This window comes from Bos javanicus, chromosome 17 (genome assembly GCF_032452875.1).
Source record: "Bos javanicus breed banteng chromosome 17, ARS-OSU_banteng_1.0, whole genome shotgun sequence".
Classification (NCBI taxonomy): Eukaryota; Metazoa; Chordata; class Mammalia; order Artiodactyla; family Bovidae; genus Bos; species Bos javanicus.
Window position 1 is genome coordinate 6228568 of NC_083884.1, and position 12566 is coordinate 6241133.

Here is a 12566-nt window from a genome sequence, read left to right on the forward strand (position 1 = left end):
AACCATTAGAAAGAACTATGCTAGGTGCTCTGGGGAAATACACAAGACTTAACAGGCATGGTACCTGCTTTAGAGGTGAAAACCAGCACGTCTACATTTATTTATTTATTTATTTGCAGCTAGGGTTCTTTCTTTCCAAATATCTGTTGCAAGGAATTGGCAGCTGCAGAGCTGACCTGCAAATAAAGTCAGCTCCATTCACAGTTCCTAAGAATGACTGTGACCAGCTCACTCACATAGGTGAGAAGAAAATATTTTCAGAGAGAGCAGAGGCACGTAGGAAAAACTCACATAGAATAAGTGGGAAAGGCTTGAGAGTGCATACATCGAACACAAATTCTTAGCTATTAAAAAGGAGCGGTCAGTCCAGTTACAGAGACAAATCTGAACATGCATCCCATAGAGGCCGCTGCCAACAGCCTGTGGACGTGTCACACCCCTGCCCCCCACACACACGATTTAATGACTGTCTGCTGCCATTGCTTGACCAGGAAAATGGGTGGGCATATTTAAAGACTCTAAACTCTATTCTGGAAGAAGTGGGACTCCCAGTTCTAGAGATCACAGATAGGAAAGAGTGACTGGATTTCAAGCAGACAAGAAAAAACATTTTTGAAATAAAACATCCTTTCTCTTTGATAGTTAACAGTAATATCTGAATCCTTAGAAATCCCTGTTCTCAGGTCATTTAGGTTGGTGTACTCAGAGAAGGCCTCAGTATAGGACGTGTATCAATATCTGGGCTGCTGCTGATGACAAGGGCCCTGCAGGTTGGTCAAGGGTGACCCTGCTGATGGTGCTGCTGCTGATGACAAGGGTGGCCCTGTCACCCTTCACATCCCTACCACCCAGCATGTGACATCACATCGCCACGCGTTCCTCTCTGAGACGGCATTGTCTCTCTGCCTATGGTCATCTTCCTTGGGAAAGAATAGGAGGGAGCTGAGTGGGCACTGCCTCTCTGCTTCAGGCTTCATGGCCCTTTGGAAGAAAAACAAGGTTCACAGGCTGTCTACCATATGCCAGGAGCTGTACTGGGCACTTGCCATGCAATAAGCCATTGAATCTACCCAATCACCCAGAAAAGGGCTTTCCATTCCTTTCATCCTGAAGATTTTAAGAACAAACAGGGGCTTCCCTGGAGGCCCAGTGGTTAAGACTTCACTTTTCAGTGCAGGGGCTGCGAGTTCGATCCCTGGTTAGGTCCGGGAGGTAGGATCTCACAAGCCTTGAGGCCAAAAAAACCCCAAAACATAAAACAGAAGTAATATTGTAACCAATTCAATAAACACTTAAAGAATGGTCCACATCAAAATGTCTTTAAAAAGACGAGCAAACAGGTGCAGAAACATGCAGTTCTGTGCCAAGGCCATGAAGCTATAATGTAAGAACGGTGTGACATCATAATTTTGAATTACAAAGCTAAGGTCCACTTACAGGCAGGCGCTCTGTTTACATCTAAAGCCCTTCTCGATGCCAGGGACAAAGTAGCATGATAACAGATTTTAGGGGAAAATGGGACCTGCATGGACCCCATCTTTCGAGTTTGAGGAACTCCTCTTCCTCCCCTGGTGGGGCAGGAGGGGGATATTCTTCCAGGCAGAGCCCTGCTTTCAGTCCTCTGCAGCAGAAAGCAGATACATGACAGACACATGAAGTTCACCCTTCAGACCTTTCTGTGGAACTGCAATATGCTCTGTTTCATGTTTCCTAAATTATTTGCAACAGGCAGCTGTGCTAGGTCAGAATCTCAGAGGTGCTCTAGGATTCCAGACGGGGTGGGGGCCGCCATCCTGCTCTCTCAGGCTTCGAATAATACAACTCACAAATGTGGGGCATTTAAGGAATTCAGGGGCTAAAAAGAGAACCTCCTGGCTGGAAGCGGCTAAGATTCCTGGACCTCCATGGTGTCAGGGACCCATTGCAGGAATGTTTTGCTTTTGCTCCGGGATTAATAATACAGCAGCCTTCTACCAGCAGTTACTGTGCTCCAAGCACTGGGCCCAGGGCCTTTCAGAGGTATTGTATTCATCCAGCCCATCAGTTCTGACTTCGTTTAATCCTCTTAACCCTGAGAGGCAGGTATCAACAACCTCATCTCACAGATGAGTAATATGCTTGGAAAACATCAATAACTCACTCGTTTTCACAGATTTCAGGCCAAGTCAGGATTCAAACCCAGGCTGTCTGACTCAACTGCTCATATTTTTAACAACAGTATATTGCCTCTAAGGAATTTATTCTGCAGCTAATGAATACATCAGACAGGCTTTTCTCCACCTCTCTACCCACCAAATGTTTGGGCAATTAAAATAGTTGAGTTCACTTATAAGGGGAATGGAAACACAGCACTTGGGCTTGTCCCAGTTACATTAATTAATTTCGTCTCAGGGTTCTTGATGGTCGCATAAACCAAAGAATCTAGAATCCCATGATGAAATTATGTCATTAAAGCCCTTGGCAGCTTAGCTATTATTTTATGTAAAAGAGATACGTGCCTCCTGAGAAGTCCTTTCCACCGCTAGACAGGATAAAATAAAATATATTAGTCATGTTAGGATTCTATACCATCATGCCGGTCTTTATGTGACATTATTGATAGGAATGCTGCTTGTTTGGAATCTGGAAGGTAAACAGTTTCAAATTCCAACCCTCTATTGTGGACTGTAATAAGCATGCCGCATGGTCATGCAAATTAAGGAACGCTGAAACCCCAAACCTCCAATCAGAGCGGCGGCCGCACCGACATTCCAAACACGCCTCTCTCGCCAAGGACAGCCCGGCTTAGACCGCAGAATATTTGCAGAGCCGGCGTCAAAGGCTGCTAGAGGCTCAGTATCTAGGACATCTCATCGCAGCCGCAGTCCCATCTCGGGGTGAGGTCGGTGAGGGCAAATAACTAAAGAGTTTTCTCCAAAACGCCATAGTTGGAATTCCCTCTCCCGGCCCGGGATCCCTGGCGTCCCTTCCCCTGCTGCCGGACAAAGTCCCCCCGAACCCGGGGCCTAGCCGGTCCCCCACCTCGCCCACCTGCCGCACAGGGCCCTGCCCAGCCCGGAGGGGAAGCACTTTCCTCCCGCAGCAAGGACCGAGCCCGAGACACGCCCTGGCTATCTATAGAAAATCCCGCTGAGGGTTCTGCTGACCAGTCACTCGAGATCCCTCCTTGGGCCTTATTATGTCACAGGAACCCAGAACGGAATGCGGAGGATTAAATTCCAAGCCCTTCCCGGCGGTGGGGCGGAGAGAGGGGAGTTGGAGGCCATGTGGGCTCTCGGGTGCCCCCTACTGAGTGTCCTTGTCCCTTCGGCTCGGACGCCGGCCAGGCCGCGGCTGGTGCAGTGGTCCAGGCCTCCTGAGGACTCCGGGGGCTGCAGGCAGCCGGCCCTTTGCGCTCTTACAGCATCCAGGGACACAGCGGGGACCTTCGGAGCTCACGCTGTAGGTCTGGGTGGTTCGCTGCCCACTCCGAGGCTCAGATTCCTCACCAAAGGAACCCTTGAGACATAAGATAAAGGAATATCACATACAAAGAGGGAAGCCGGGGAGTGGATGCTACAGAGGTGGTGACCTGCGAGCAAGGGCTGATGGGGAATTTAGAAACCCCAAGGCAGTTCACCGGTCAGGAATGATGGTAGAAAAGATGTGGTTAGGAGGAAATACTCCAAGTATGGGCTAATTCTATTTTAAAAGACAAGGGAATTACCAGGTTACTTCAACCTAACAATCTCTGTGTCCCTTATCCATAATACAGGATTAATAATAATGCTTATGGGCTTCCCTGGTGGATCAGTAGTAAAGACTCCGCCTGCTAATGCAGGTGACATGGGTTTGATCCCTGGGTCTGGAAGATTCCGTGGAGAAGGGAATGGAAACCCTCTCCAGTTTTCTTGACTGGGAAATCCTATGGACAGAGAAGCCTGGCAGGCTACATACAGTCCATGGTGTCGCAAAAGAGTGGGACACAAATTAGCAACTAAATAACAATAATAATGCCTACTACATAGGTCTGTTGTGACAAATAAATGAGTCTGTTCACAAAAAGGGCTTCAAACAATGCCAGTATGTAGTAAGTCACCTATTTTATTATTGTTATTGTTATTATTATCTAAGAGTACCAATTGTTGTTGTTATTACAAGGTCTCAGAACACAATACCTGGAAAAGAGCACTAGCATTGGGAACATTTACAGCACTTTCTGACATGCCAGTCATTCTGCTGAGCATTTTAAATAATGTATCATTTCAGAAACAGCTCTGTGCAGTAATTACCATCATCTCCATCTTTTAACAGTGAAGAACCTGAGCATTTAGTGACTTCCCCCAGGTCAGAGAGCCTGCGAGTGAGCAAGTGATCGTGGCTCTCCCATCAGAGCTGGCCCGGGGCTGGATTCCTCCCTTGCTGTTTGACCTGCAAATACCATTGCCCTTGCTGGGTCTCCAGTGGAGGAAAAGGGCAAATAATAACATCTGCTTTAATTCCTTCACATGACTCTGTTGAGAAAAGTGTTGTGCAAGCTGACTTTCCACCCAGAAATAGGAGGAATTTCATCTTCATACAGGAAAGCAAGTCAAAGTAGGAAATATAGAAGCTGAACAGTGACAGGGAGACAGCATTGGGGATTGTTCTGCTCCTTTTCAGAGAAGAAGGGACTATATGGGGACTCAGGACACATTTGATCTAAGCCAAGAGCCCATGGAGGTGCCTGTCGTCCTGGGGTGGCCGGGGTGGGGGTGGGGGGTGACTGGTGCTGTGAAAAGTGAAAAGCCCACCACCTGTCAGGTGTCTGAGTAGCCTGTCAATATTAGTGCAAGTGTGCACACAGACACGTGCACACACACAGGCACGCACAGTAATAATGTATCACTGGGCTCCCACCTTAGCAGAGCGAGTGAAACATGTAAACACATAATAAATTATGCCTATGCCAATGGAGCGTAGAAGCAGTAACTATAAAATACTACCCAGGGGAGAGAAAGTTTATTGAGACAGAAATAGAACACCCCAATCTCATTGCCAAAAACATTATTTCACACCCGGAGTAAGCTAGCAGGGTTGTTATTTCTTGAAGGAGAACTTTGTCTTTTTTTCTTAAACATTGAATTTTTTTGTTGTTGTTTAAACAATGCCAGTCTTTCCTTCTGAAGGGATCTTGAAAATCTTCTACTTTTATGAAAGGGACTGATGTCCCACAGAGTGAACGAATTCTGATGACAAGGCTCTAAGTACTGCTGATTTGGCAAGGTGGGCTGTCAGGTCTCTGTCCCTTAAGGCCTTTAGATGGGGTGCAGACCTTGGTTTCCTCCTGAAAGAGACCCCTCTGACAGCCATGCTTCCCACGGGCCCGGGGTTGAGAGGCGACGCTGCACAACAGACTCCCAAGCCGGTGGTCTCCCAAGCAGGGATCACTCCCAGAGGATGCTCCCCCAGGCAATCCACTGGGAGTAAAGGAAGAAAGTATTAAGACCTTTTTATATTTCATACCATCATTACAAAGCCACTTTTGCTATTTAAAATTCAGATATATATAAAGGCAGAATAAGATCCTGAGCTTCCCATGTGCCCATGTAACCATCCAACTTCAAAAATTGGTGATTCCTGGCTAGACTTTTCTCCTCTATGCAGCCTCCTACTCACCTTGCCTGCTCCTCCTTCCACATTCTTTGAAGCAAATCCCAGACACTATATGCTGCAAAGGCCATCCTGTGCCTGCAGACTTTCAACGCCCTTGGAGCACTTCCTTATCAAGAGATAAAGAGCCCATGGGGCTTGTTGCCTCCTGTGGGACTAGCTTTCCCTATTTCAGGGTCAGTGACTCTTCCTTTGTTCTGCTTGTCTGTATATTAATGGCTCCCCCAAAGATGCCCCTGACCTTCATATTTCTGACTCCATGAAAGAGGGGTTGGGATTCTTTAATCCCAAGAAGGGTGCGTGCATTGCCATGCGTGCCCCTCCACTGTCTCCTGGGAGAGACCCGATGGCCGTGGAGACCCATGCCCAGTATTGAAGCCACTATTACTGTTTCCCCTCTGTGTAAGGAAGGTGTTGTTCCACCCAGTGTTTTTCTTGGCAACTCCGATACCAAGGTGCAGTGGGCAGAGTGTTTGCAGTCCTCCCCTGGGGCTTGGTGACTGGTACACCGTGTTCTGCTCCGGGGGATTGACAATCAGCACTCCATGTTCCGCTGGACACTTGTCATTACAGCTATAAATATTCCAACACATGGATCTGAAAACAAGCCTATAAAGACCAAGTCTTCCCTCTTTAAAAACAACCACAATGCTGTCATTGTACTCTGAAACATCAAGAGTTCCTCAGTATAATTGCATATCCAGTGTTAACATTCCCTCAATTATTCTATAAATAATTTTTATAGTTTTAACTGGGATCCAAACAAGCTCCATACATTGTGATGGATAACCTGAAGTCCATCCTTTTTAACCCATTGATCTCCCTCTCAACCTCTCATTCTCTATTTTTGCAATTTTTGGCTAAAGAACTTGGATTGTTTTTCCTAACTAATCTTCTGCAGGCTGGATTTTGCCGATTATGTTCCCTTAGTATCATTTTATCATGTGCCTCCATGCCTAGTGTTTCCCATAAATGAAAAATCAAGAAGTTTCATCAGGTTCAAATTAAATATTTTGGCAAGAACATTCTGTAGGTGGTGTTATGGACATAGATGTCCATAACATCATTAGGAGAACATAATATCTGGTCATCTCTTTTTATGGGGGGGCGGATATCTGCAATTTTTGATGATCATTGCCAAATCCTTTAATTCACCGGGGGTTACAAAGTGTCGTGTTCTAATTCTGTCTTCATTTATTTGCTGGAGTATTTCTGTAGAGAGAATCTTCTCATTAGCTATTTGCTAATCTGAGTCCTGGTTCTTTCAGGAAAGGTAAGATAAACCCTTCTCTTACCCCTACCCCACCCCACCCCTTTTTTTTTAGTATTATTATAAACACGTGGATTTCAGTATATTTAATGTGGTTTAATCTACTGCAGTGGCTCCAAGCAACCCATTTTTGGCCAATGGAATCTATTCAAGTTGACTCTTGATTTTTTTGACGTGACCCCAATAATAATTGATCTCTTCCTTGCTTTCTGATATGACAAGATATTCCAAGCTCACTTTCCAAACTGTTTTCTCCAAGGAGCTGGTTTCTTTTAGTGGGAAATGGTATTCAGAGGTCACAATCTATTAAGTTCATATTATGCTTTGCTTTATATTTCTGTAATAGATGCTTCATAATGTACATAATGTGTACACTATGGTAGATACATATTACTTATAAATGGCAAACAAACACACAAAGATACAAATATTTCCTGAAAGGGATACTCAGTAAGGAAAATTTAGAGACCACATGTTTGGTGCCTGGGAAATGTGCTTGAATTATGATACTGGGCCCTCTTCCTTTCGAGCTGTTTTGTCTTGGTCAGTTCTTTTTTTCTCTGAACTTCAGTTAATTCAAGTGCAAAATAAACAGCAATAGCCACATCATTGGGACATGCGATGACCAAATAAGACAGAGAAGATAGAGATTAAAGAGAGGAAGACACATACATACATACATACACAAACACACACCCTGGTCTCACTAAATAAACAGAAGCTATTCATAGTATCTCAACTAAACAATCAGTAATGACAAAGTTCTGTCTCATGTAGAAGGTTCCCTGTTCTCAAGAAGCTTACAAACCAGAAGAACCAAGAAGCACCACACACAGGAAAATTCACATAGCATCCATCCTTCAAAGGGCTTACTGAGCCAATTCGGAGGAGAGAGCTCTCTGGAATCTGGAAAGGTCTAGAAGTCTTTGGGGTAAAGATGAACTTTAGCTGGGTCCTGAAGGCTTACCCACAGAAGGCGTGGGATGGGGATTCACAGGCAGAACATTACGGGCTGGGGAGATGGCAGGTTTGGGGAAAAAGAGAACGCAGCAAAGCAGTAGGAGGAGGAGGAGAAACTACCAGAAAGAACAAGCCCAGGAAGGAAAGGCTGTTGGAAGGTCCCAGCCTGCTACGAGGTGAGCAGGAGCAGCACAGAGAACAGGAGCCCGGGGAGGCAGTGGGAGGAAGGAAGCATGTGCCTGCAGAGAAGGGTTCTTGCTGATTGGTTTCGAAAAGAGCAGAGCAGCTCAGGCACCAGAATGGGATGACCCCAGACACGGGGGCTACCCAGCTGGGGGCAGTCTTCCCTCTACCAGGAGGGAGATGCTGGAGGAAAACAGAGACTCAAAATGGCTTTGAGGAACCAGGCCCCAGGAACTGCCACAGCCAGGGTGGCAGCAAGAAAGCAAACCCTGGCACGACTGAGGCTCTCCAAGAGGTGAGATGGGGTGAGGCTGGTGGGGTTCTGCCCCTTGGGTTGGGCTGCAGCAGGAACTCACCTTCTCCAAGGTCGATTACACGCCAGGCACCGTGTTGCACACTTAACATACCTTCCCCTGTTTAGTCCTCCTGGTCAGCCTCCAAGACAGATGAAACACTCCCACTGAATAAATGAGGACACGGAGGGTGGGAGGAGACCCGTGATCCTGTGATTTACTAAACCTTAAACCCAAACTACAGTCTTTGCCCCCAACCCTGCAGCAGGCCACCCACGCCTTTGCTGGAGACTCCCAGACACCAGCAGGCAAGTCTCCTGTGGGGTCACTGCTCCTTCTTCCTTGGTCCTGGTGCACAAGGCTCTGTTGTGCCCTCCAAGACTCTATTTCCCAGTCCTATGTAAGTTCTGGCACCTCTGTGGTGGGTATGACCATTTAGCTATGACCTAAATCAAATCCCTAACAATTATACAGTGGAAGTGAGAAATAGATTTAAGGGACTAGATCTGACAGACAGAGTGCCCATTGAGCTATGAGTGGAGGTTCGTGACATTGTACAGGAGACAGGGATCAAGACCATCCCCATGGAAAAGAAATGCAAAAAAGAAAAATGGCTGTCTGAGGAGGCCTTACAAATAGCTGTGAAAAGAAGAGAAGCCAAAAGCACAGGAGAAAAGGAAAGATATACCCCTTTGAAGGCAAGAGTTCCAAAGAATAGCAAGGAGAGATAAGAAAGCCTTCCTCAGTGATCAATGCAAAGAAATAGAGGAAAACAACAGAATGGGAAAGACTAGAGATCTCTTCAAGAAAATTACAGATACCAAGGGAACATTTCTTGCAAAGATGGGCTCAATAAAGGACAGAAATGGTATGGACCTAACAGAAGCAGAAGATATTAAGAAGAGGTAGCAAGAATACACAGAAGAACTGTACAAAAAAGATCTTCATGACCCAGATAATCACGATGGTGTGATCACTCACCTAGGGCCAGACATCCTGGAGTGCCAAGTCAAGTGGGCCTTAGGAAGCATCACTATGAACAAAGCTAGTGGAGGTGACGGAATTCCAGTTGAGCTATTTCAAATACTGAAATATGATGCTGTGAAAGTGTTGCACTCAATATGCCAACAAATCTGGAAAACTCAGCAGTGGCCACAGGACTGGAAAAGGTTAGTTTTCATTCCAATCCCAAAGAAAGGCAATGCTAAAGAATGTTCAAACTACCGAACAATTGCACTCATCTCACATGCTAGCAAAGTAATGCTCAAAATTCTCCAAGCCAGGCTTCAACAATACGTAAACCGTGAACTTCCAGATGTTCAAGCTGGTTTTAGAAAAGGCAGAGGAACCAGAGATCAAATTACCAACATCTGCTGGATCATTGAAAAAGCAAGAGCGTTCCAGAAAAACATCTGTTTCTGCTTTATCGACTATGCCAAAGCCTTGACTGTGTGGATCACAATAAACTGTGGAAAATTCTTCAAGAGATGGGAATGCCAGACCACCTTACCTGCCTCTTGAGAAATCTATATGCAGGTCAGGAAGCAACAGTTAGAATTGGACATGGAACAACAGACTGGTTCCAAATTGGGAAAGGAGTACGTCAAGGCTGTGTATTGTCACCGTGCTTATTTAACTTATATGCAGAGTATATCTTGAGAAACTCTGGGCTGGATGAAGCACAAGCTGGAATCAAGATTGCTGGGAGAAATATCAATAACCTCAGATATGCAGATGACACTACCCTTATGGCAGAAAGCGAAGAAGAACTGAAGAGCCTTTTGATGAAAGTGAAAGAGGAGAATGAAAAAGTTGGCTTAAAGCTCAACATTCAGAAAACAAAGATCATGGCATCTGGCCCGATCACTTCATGGCAAATAGATGGAGAAACAGTGAAAAAAGTGGCAGACTTTATTTTGGGGGGCTCCAAAATCACTGCAGATGGTGACTGCAGTCATGAAATTAAAAGACGCCTTGGAAGAAAATTATGACCAACCCAGACAGCGTATTAAAAAGCAGAGACATTACCTTGTCAACAAAGGTCCGTCTAGTCAAGGCTATGGTTTTTCCAGTGGTCATGTATGGATGTGAGAGTTGGACTATAAAGAAAGCTGAGTACCGAAGAATTGATGCTTTTGAACTGTGGTGTTGAAGAAGACTCTTGAGAGTCCCTTGGACTGCAAGGAAATCCAACCAGTCCATCCTAAAGGAAATCAGTCCTGAATGTTCATTGGAGGGACTGATGCTAAAGCTGAAACTCCAGTACTTTGGCCACCTAATGTGAAGAGCTGACTCATTTGAAAAGACACTGATGGTGGGAAAGATTGAGGGCAGGAGGAGAAGGAGACAACAGAGGATGAGATGGTTGGATGGCATCACTGACTCAACGGACATGAGTTTGAGTAAACTCCAGGAGTTGGTGATGGACAGAGAGGCCTAGTGTGCTGCGGTCCATGGGGTTGCAGAGAGTCGGACACAACTGAGCGACTGAACTGAACTGAAACACAACCTGGAGTTGGAATTCAAACTCAGGTCTGTCTCTAAAACCCATTCCACCCTCTTTCCAATACTATTGACTGTCCCTCAAAATGATGATCAGATTTGTCCATTTAGCACAAAAGGTGCTACTTATGAAACACGTACCTTGCACATTCTATAGCTTTTACACGCCTGAACGTCTTTATTTCTCTCATACCTTAGGAGAGGCTCTTCTATTCATCTCATTTCGGAAATGAGGCAGAGAGATGTTAAATAACGTACCTGAGATGACACAGTAAGCAAAAATGCAAGGGTTCAGAGCCTACATGCTTGGCCTCATGCTGTACCAGCTGCCAGTGAGTGCCCATGTGTGCCAGGCCTCTTTACATCCTGTGTTTCCACAGTGTGAGTTCCCCACTCAGGCCATAGTGTGGGTCCCCACCCTACCCCAGGCACTGTGAGTGAATGAGGTCGGGGGGACTGTCTCCACTGAAACTCCTGAGAACAGGCTATCAGAGGGGCAGGTGGCAGTTCTCTGCTAATGACACTTATTTCCTTGCAGTGGCACCTCTGATCCTAACAGTAGGTGTTTTGGTTTGTTTTTTGCCCTTGGTTTGGGGAATCTGAGAAATCTTAGTGTTAGGGGTAACAGTGCACGTACCAGGGAGGGGGACTATCCAACTACTCTGAGGCCAAAATTTTCTTTTTTTTTCCCCAGTCAGAAAGTCTTTGTGAGAGTTTTAGGGAGGGCAAAAGCAGGTGGTGTTAAGAGTGGGGAAAAATCTTTGTCCCTTGAGGACTGACTGAAAGGAATGCTTGCTCTCCTGAGATTTGCAGTCCAATTTATCTTCCTTAAATGACCACACTGGAAAATGATCACCGCAGCGACGCAACATTAGAAATGTGAAATGGATAAATAAAACCTTGGGTGAGTGTGCTGGCTGCTGAACCCGTCTGAAAAATGGAGATGTGAAGGGCACACAGCCTGAGCCAGGAGAGCCCTCTCAGAGGAATGTCAAATGTTTATCTGGGAGAAAAGAGAAGCTAGTGTCCACAAGCCCTCAGGCTTTCGTAGGGCGCTCTCTTTGTCAGTAAGGCTGAACCTTTCCAGAGGTCATTTCCCCGAGATGGTTGCAGCTGCTTTTAGTAACAGCCGAGGACCATGGTGGAAGGGGCCTTTGAGGTCACACTTTATAGTTTGACCACCTCACTTTGCAAATGATAAGGCAGGCCCAGAGAGAGGGAGTGACGTGGTCTGTGTTACATGCGTTTTCTGGTGGGGTGTTTATAAGAATCAGATCATTCATCAGATTGGAATGTAGGTCACAAGGTTGAAAGTACCACTGGCAGCAGTGAACCCTGCTACGTTCCAGACAGCAGGGAACCTTCTGCAAACACGGTCTCATTTAGTCTGCGCAATGGCCCAGTGAGATGGCTCTAGGCAGCTGGAATTTTTGTAGCTGAGGCCACTGAAGGCTGAAGAGTTTAAGTGACTTGATCAAGGTCTCACTGCTAAGAAATGTGACACCAAGTCCCATGTTTCCTCTCTGCTACCTTCTGACAAGGATAGGGGAAATGCTAAAATGAACCAGAGTATGCTTCTGGGGATATTATGTTACAATTAAAACTATTATAAACTCTATGAAGTAACATGGTAATTGGTCCTTACATAGCACTGAGTGAAAAATGCAATCCTCAATGTAAAATATGCAGAAGAAAAATGGAAGCTGAATGCTTCACCACAGAGGAGT